Consider the following 7,868-nt stretch of genomic DNA (forward strand, 5'->3'; position numbering starts at 1 on the left):
TACCTCAGAGGATAGAAAAGGGGAGAAGAACCCCAATTTTCAGCATTGGCTCCCCAGCTCCTGGAAAAATGCCCAGCTGGATAGGTGCCAGAGCATCAGCCCCGATGTCAGCCGCCCAGTGCTGCTCCTGGGGACCCAGGCCAAGCCAGAGACCAGCCTGGGCTCATGGCTGAGGAGACAAGGATGAAGAGGGAAAAGCAACACGCTGTTTCAATTCTTTGTTTAAAAATTCACCAGCCCTGGCAAAGGGTCAGTCTCTCTTCCAGAAAGGACGTTAGGCGCCGTTTTCCTCCTGGAAGCCCCATAAATCCCCACGTCTCCTCGATATACAATTCAAAAAAGGCCTCAAAATTGCCACTGCTGTCATGCTAAGCACTGGAAAGTTCTGCTTGACCTTTTATTAACATTTTTCTAAACCAATATGCTTTTTTTTTTGCTACAAGCACCCTGAGGAATTATGAAAAATACTTTTTTCTGTAGTTTATCCCATATGCACTTAATAGGCTCACAAATATAATACCATTATAAAAAAGAAAAACTGCCAACTCGGCTAAAAAAATTGTCATAACACTAAATTATTATATAAATATAAAAGGAGTGTGTCTGTAAAATATTCACTCAATGAACATCCCAAGGTGATGGTTTTGCTATGTTGTTTTTATTCCTGAGAGATCCATAACGCATTTGGATATGCCACATGTCACCACATGAATCAGGCAGTTAATGCATGTGCTTTTTAGAAGCAGGGATGTCTTCCCAATAGAATGTGCTATAAAAAAATGTAGAGATCCGGCTGCTTTGTCTGATAGGCATAATTTAATGTCTTGCTTATAATACTGCATCTTAAGGAAAAATACACAGTGTCCTATGTAGTTATTTACAATATATTGCTAAGTCTATGCAAATATGTTTCCCCAAGCCTGGGATTATATAACAAAGGTCAACAATGTTTGAAATATTTTGAAGCATATTCCCAATATGCTTAGTGTATGATGCTAATGTCCAATATATGCACATATATCTTAATATATTTCCAGATATTTCTGTTCATTGTTCTTGCCGTAGATTCCCACAGAATACTATTAGAGGAAGGTTTTCTTCTGAAGAAAGCCAAACATCACCTATCCATCTTGGAAAAAATTTATTAAGGTGGCTAATTATGCGGTCCTTAATATTGCATTAGTATGAAGGTTGCTCAGTGCCCCTGCAGAAGAGAAAAAGATGGAAGCCAGTTCAATAATCCTGAAACCAGAGATTTGACACATGTAGAATGAGCACACACCTATGGGATCTTATTTTTCTGTCACAGATTTCCAAAGCTGGCAATGACACAGAGGCATCACACCCATGTGTGCGCATACACACACACACACACACACACACACACACACGTGCTTGTGATCTGGTGCACACAAAACAAAGACGACAAGCCACACAGTCTGCCTCTCATTTCTAAATATTGCAAATTCTGGCCTTATTTTTCTGAGGGGAATTTTGTGATCCCATGTAAATTTCATTCAGACCACTTTCTTAAGGAAATAAAACCTGGTTAGTTGCACAAGGATCGGGGGGAGAGCCGTAAAAACCATACCTCCATCAGTTACCCACTTCATACATAGCAGTGTGTGTATGTGAATCCAACCCTTCCAATTCACCCCGCCCTCCCCTTCTGCCTTGGGTCCATACATTTGTTCTCTACGTCTGCGTCGCTATTTCTGCTTTGCAAATAGGTTCATCTGTACCATTTTTCTAGATTCCACATATATGCGTTAATATGCAATATTTGTTTTTCTGACTCACCTCACTCTGTATGACAACCTCTGGATCCATCTGAGAACATATTGTATAGCACAGGGAACTCTACTCAATGCTCTGAGGTCACCTAAAGCAGAGGGAAATCCAAAAAAAGCGGGGATACGTGTAGACACATGGCTGATTCACTTTTCAGTACAGCAGAAAGTAACACAACATTGTAAAGCAACAATACTCTGATAAAAAAAATTTTTTTAAAAAATCATACCTCCAGTATCCAAGCTATGCCCAGAAGAGATCTGTTTGTATCAAAGGTATCTGAGACCTGGACCCTCAACTCCATTCTCCATTCCAAACATGCTGTTCTCGTACCACTCCCCAATCACTGGGTTGAACCAAATTTTATTTTGTTTTGTTTTATTTTTTTGGCCATGCTGTGTGGCTTATGGGATCTTAGTTTCCCCTACCAGGGATTCAACCCAGGCCACAGCAGTGAAAGCAATGAGTCCTAACCACCGGACCTCCAGCGAACTTCCGGAACCAAATTTTTAAAACCTACAGTCACCCAGACAACAAAACAAGCAGTTGGTGACTTTAAGAAGTCAATTCTAGGAAAAGATACTCATCCCCAGTGTGTGGACCAGACTGGACTGGTCAGCTGGCTTTTCATATCTGTTCTGCTGTGACATCATGTAGCTGTCACCACCCCTGAGCCACATCATTGCAGAGGTTCACTCTGCCAGCTTCACACCCCACTGGTCTTGAAGGTCCTCAGAAACCCCAAGGCAAAACCCTTCCAAAGAATCCACCACTTAAGATACTACAGGACTTCCCTGCTGGTACAGTAGATAGGAATCCTCCTGCCAATGTACAGGAACACAGGTTTGATCCCTGGTCCGGCAAGATCCCATATGCCACAGAGCAATAAGGCCCATGCACCGAAACTAACTGAGCCTGTGTGCTGTGGCTACTGAAGCCCACACACCGAGAGCCCGCGCTCCACAAGAGAAGCCACCGCAATGAGAAGCCCCCACAGTGAGAAGCCCATGCACGGCAACAGAGAGTAGTCCCTGCTGGCCACAACTAGAGAAAAAGGCCACAGGCAGCAACGAAGACCCAGGGCAACCAAAAGTAAATAATACATAATTTAAAAAAAGGTACTACATTACCCACTTTCAAGGACTATGAAATATGTCTAGGTGTCTAGATCAGCACATTTTCTTAGAATCCTTTTCCGTGTGATCAATCCAGTCGACCACACAGCCCACATTTTGAGGCCTCTGTAAAGGGCCAAAACTATGAAATCAGCTTTCCTCCAATGAATGCTTTGCCATCTGCCACCATCAGTAGAAATGAGCTACCCAGAGTGGCCTTGAACATGGAGTTCTCACAGGAGCACAACCCCAGGCACACAGGGCCGGCTCCTGGTGAGAAGGCACACCCTCCTTTGTCTCCAGAAGGAAGCATCACTAACAGACTTTGTTCCAGACGACCTTCTTCTTTGACCCTGGCCGTGAGATCTCTTGCGCTCCAGTGGTGATCCCACATGTATGGGGGGATGGGGAAATAGGACAACATGCATGTATATGTGTGCCAAGAACCACCCCGAGTCCTGCTAAACCATACACTGGCTTTATGGAACGTTCCAGAAGATTTTCAGAGAGAGTCTCACAAAAGCCAAGAGAGCTGTGAGCATCTTTGTTCTCCCACTGGAAGCTCAACTGTATATAAGGAAGAGCAAATGTTAAATCATTTAAAGAGAGCTATTTTTCATCGTTTCCAGGACATAAACGTGTTTCCGTGCATGTTATTGTAAAATAGTGTTTCTACTTACGTCCTTATACATCTGTTGTGTTTACTCATCCTCTAGTTCTGACTTTTAGAAATAGCAATAAATCTATTTTTTAATCCCCTCTCCTGATGACTGATGATTATTCATCGCTAAAAGGGATGGAGAGAGGCCCATGTGAGGAGTGATCCACCCTCTGGATAAGCTCCACTTTCACAAGATAAACAGGGTCCAGGGAGATTCCTCTTCTGTCCTGGGTAGTTTATGCAAATGAAATAAGAAGTCAGTGGCAGCTCAAATAAATATGAATTACCCTCAGGTGGAAACCCCGACCACTTGTTACAGTCAGTTTCAGCAAGGAGGAGTCAATGGTGACATCTACACAAACAGTACAATTCATTCTTATACTGTGTTCCTAATACAGAGATCACAAATGGCTTCGTGAAAAGTCAGTCATCCCTGAGCGAAAGCCAACTGGATGGAGGAAGGAGGAAGAGAAGCCTCCACTTCTGGGCCCTGGGAAGAGGGGAGAAGTTGTCAAAACCAATGCTTAGAGAGTTGTGCAAGCAAGGATAGCACAAGCTTGCGCTGCTGTAACAAACAACCCCCAAAGCTCACTAGCTTAACAGTGTTACTTTCTTGTTTTCACAAAACACAATGAGCTTCTGGGAGACTCGCAGGACAGCTGTCTACATTCCATGGAACTCAGTGGTCCAGGCTGTATTGATCTTGTGGCTCCTACATTTTAACAGAGGCCTTGATGAGCAAAGGAAGTGAGCCATGGGTGGCCATACAAAGGGGCTTCGATGCTTTCGCCTGGCAGCAGCCCTTGGACCAGAATAAGGCATACTCTCTGTATTCACAAGGGAGCTGGGAAATTTGGAAGAACAGGAGAGCATGTTTGGTGAATACCCCCCATCTCTGCCAATGGTGATAAACCATGCCACAGAGAGCCAATCACAGCAGAAGGAAGACAGTTCCCAAGCAAGACACATAACAAAGGATGTTTCGAGCACTTTCCTTAAAAACTTTTCTCCCTTTGTCTCCAACTCAACTGTGCTTTGTTTAACTGGATTCCTTAGGCTAAGTGGTCAACGAAATGTAATTTCCTCATCTGTAAAATGAGGGTAACCAGTGCCAACCTACTATAAAGATCTAAGGCTTTATGCATTTGTAAACCTCACTCAATTGGTGCACACATGTAGGTTAGTAGAAAGAACAGCCACAGCATTTCAGCATGTTGGGCCATGCCCTGGTTCGACGGCTAGAACCATGACATCCAGAGTGGTTACCAAATGGCGATACCCAACCAGTTCTATCTGATGTCTAGCTGGTTGCTTTTAAAGCCACTTTTGCTTTTAATACCTTTCATTGTCATATCCGCATTAACATCTCTGCCAAGGATTTACACTTCCCTATTTTCTACACTGCTTTCTTTTTTTTTTTTTTAATTGATTGAATCTGGACTTTATTTATTTTTGACTGTGCTGCTTGGCATATGGGATCTAGTTCCCAAACTAGGCATCAAACACACACCCTCTGCATTGGAAGCACGGGGTCTTAACCAGTGGACCACCAGGGAAGCCCCTACTTCCCTATTTTTTGTATGCACAATCCTACCAAGTGTCAGAAGTTTTCTATTTCATGTGCTTGATCTCAGAGCAGAATGCCTAGATTATTGGCTAGAGTTTTGTGGGGTTTATAATGAATTCCAAATATGTCCCAGAATATCTAGCAGGTTCTCGGATTTACATTTAGCACAGAGTTAATCATGTCAGTTTTCCCACACTAAAAAGTTAATTCTAATGAGTATATTGGAGGCTTGTGGGTCCAGGTGTTTTTCCAGTGGTCTAATACTGATTTTCTTGGATTGTAGTTAGATATATATTGCAAACTATTCTTCTTAAAAGCTTCTTGACGTTTTCTCATCTCTGAGTCACATAAGAAATGATGGCTTGCAAACAAAACCAACTTGAGACCTGACAAAAGGAAAAAGATGAAGTGGAATCTCTTTTACTTCATCAGGTTCGGTGGAGATGGCATGGCAGAGCAGAAGAATCTTGACAATGAACTTGAGTTCCAATCTCAACTCTGCCTTTTGCTCACTTGGCCTCGAGCAGATGGGATCCTCTCTTTTGGCTTCTGCTGCCTGGAAAGGAGGCCAGTACAAGGAGGATTCAATAAGACAATGTACCCAATACTGGTGGCTTGGTGAGTGCTGAGTGCTCAGTGAGGTCTAGTCCTTTGCTAAACTTCTATTGACTCCCTCATCACTGGGCACCCAAAGTGCAGTAAGACTCTGCCCATGTGGGTGTCAGGAGCATGTTGATTCAGGAAGTATGTGGGAATAGTCTCCTCTTTATAATGCTTTTGGTAAAATGTGGCCACTTATAGACAGGCGCTCATGAGATCTCCTTGTGGCTTGAGCTGGGACCCCCAAGAAGCCCCCAGTAATGGGGCCATCCAGCCATGGGTCCTCCTGATCAAACTCACAGGGCAAAGTCTAACCTTTGCCATTGCCACCTCCTCCAACATCACGGATTAGAATTCATATTGAAATCATCCATCCATTCTCAGACTACACCAACCCACGCCCAAGCTCAGCTTTCTTACCCAATCAATTGGTTATTTCAACCAAATTACCAAAGCACAAAGATAAAATCATCAGAAAAGCCAATTTGTCACTGAAAAACCTGACCAGCAAGGCCTAGACTGTGCAAGCAGTGTTGATATTGTACTTTTGTACTTTCCTAAACTAATTTAGCCTACTAATTTTCTATAATTACCTGAATGCTCTTAGCCTCCGCTGGTCAGATGAGTTCTGAGACACTTATATAACCAGCATTAAAAAGATGCATTTAGCAGCTCGGATTGTTAAAGTAACAAAGCCTATAGAATCCGGAGGTTATTGTATTCTCCCAAAAGTACTTAAATAATAGCCTAAAATCTGAAGAATTACTTTAATACTTCAATAAAAATAACCCAATTCAAAACATTTTCAAGGAAACAGAGTTCTTTGCTCTAGGCTACCAAGTAATGGCTGAGAGAAAGTATATAGCCTGTCACTTCTGATTAGAGAACTGTGCCTCTGTGCTTTGAATGAGGGGCATGTCTGGTAATAGGAAGTGTAGATATTAAAGTTAATAAAATAATGTGGAATACGATATATATGAAACTTGACCAAGTATAGCACAGAATATAACATACATTACCCTGTTCAGTCAACTCCTGTGGCCCGGCATCTAATGACAAGCTTAATTTCTGTTTCCAATGAGAGTACAGCTAAAAATACAATTTCCAGATTAGACAAATATTTTATCCGACCCCCTAACAAATGTAACTGGAATGGCTGACATGTCTACACAGATGCCCGGCGACCATGAGAGGGAATTACTAGGATTGCAAACTGCTCAGCCTGAAAAGTCTGTGAAACCTCATCATCTTTGAGGTCATTATAAATAATTAGTTGCAAACATGGCGATGTCAAAGCTTCACCGCTGGAAAAGGAGGACAGGGGCGCCTCCATTTCTCTCCTACCCTGAGAGGTTCCCGGCTCCCTCTCGGCACAATTAGGCCTCCCCAAACAGCTCAGCATCCAGGCCCTGCACACCCATTATTGCATCTTTAATCTAAAACCCCAACGCCAACCGTAATGGTTTGGTTTCTTGATACATTAACCTTCAACTTGTATTTTCACTATTAAATAACCAGCTTGAGAACCTCCTAGAATTTTTTTTTCCCCAGTCACCTACATGAAACCATACGGTCCCCATGATGTGACCCTCTTAAGGGATTTAAAAGCAATTCAATGAGCTAATCTCGGTAAGCCTAGAATCAAAGTTCTTGTTTCCATATTTCACTTTCAAAATATTTAGAACTTTGACAGATATGACATTATGTTTTCATTAAAACAGCTGATTTCAAAATGCTGCACTGTGCAGAAACGCCATAAACAGTTTATGATGAACTGCCACGCTCTTAATTAAAACAATAAATCCAGCACACAATATTTGTGCAGCCTCCGGTCTGACCTTTGCCTCTTGCTATCCACCACCAAGCCGCGGCTGCGTTCCCAACGCCAGACGGGGAAGGTTTTAAAACATGATCTGAAAGGCACTAAAGATAAAATAAGAGAAAACGTACCATTAGTCTTCGCAGTTATGATTAATTCAGTTCATATTTTACAATCTGGTTATGGAGTAAAACTGCAGACTTTACATCAAGTATTTGCCATTCACTATACCTAATGTATAAAAATGCTTGATATTTTAGAAAATGGCACCAAGCTAATTCACCACAACCCCACGAAGGACAGAAATTGAAATCA

At 42.4% G+C, this 7,868-nt stretch overlaps 1 long non-coding RNA gene across 1 annotated transcript; it reads right to left on the bottom strand.

The window, feature by feature from the left end:
- Positions 1–653: 653 nt before the first annotated feature.
- On the bottom strand, positions 654–7,653 carry LOC132342834 (uncharacterized). Its single transcript, XR_009491367.1, has 4 exons — positions 7,573–7,653; positions 6,754–6,823; positions 1,801–5,690; positions 654–1,204 (listed from the first exon to the last, which is right to left on the bottom strand). It is a non-coding gene; the product is annotated as an uncharacterized lncRNA (long non-coding RNA).
- Between the last annotated feature and the right edge of the window lie 215 nt (positions 7,654–7,868).

This window comes from Bos taurus, chromosome 18 (genome assembly GCF_002263795.3).
Source record: "Bos taurus isolate L1 Dominette 01449 registration number 42190680 breed Hereford chromosome 18, ARS-UCD2.0, whole genome shotgun sequence".
Classification (NCBI taxonomy): Eukaryota; Metazoa; Chordata; class Mammalia; order Artiodactyla; family Bovidae; genus Bos; species Bos taurus.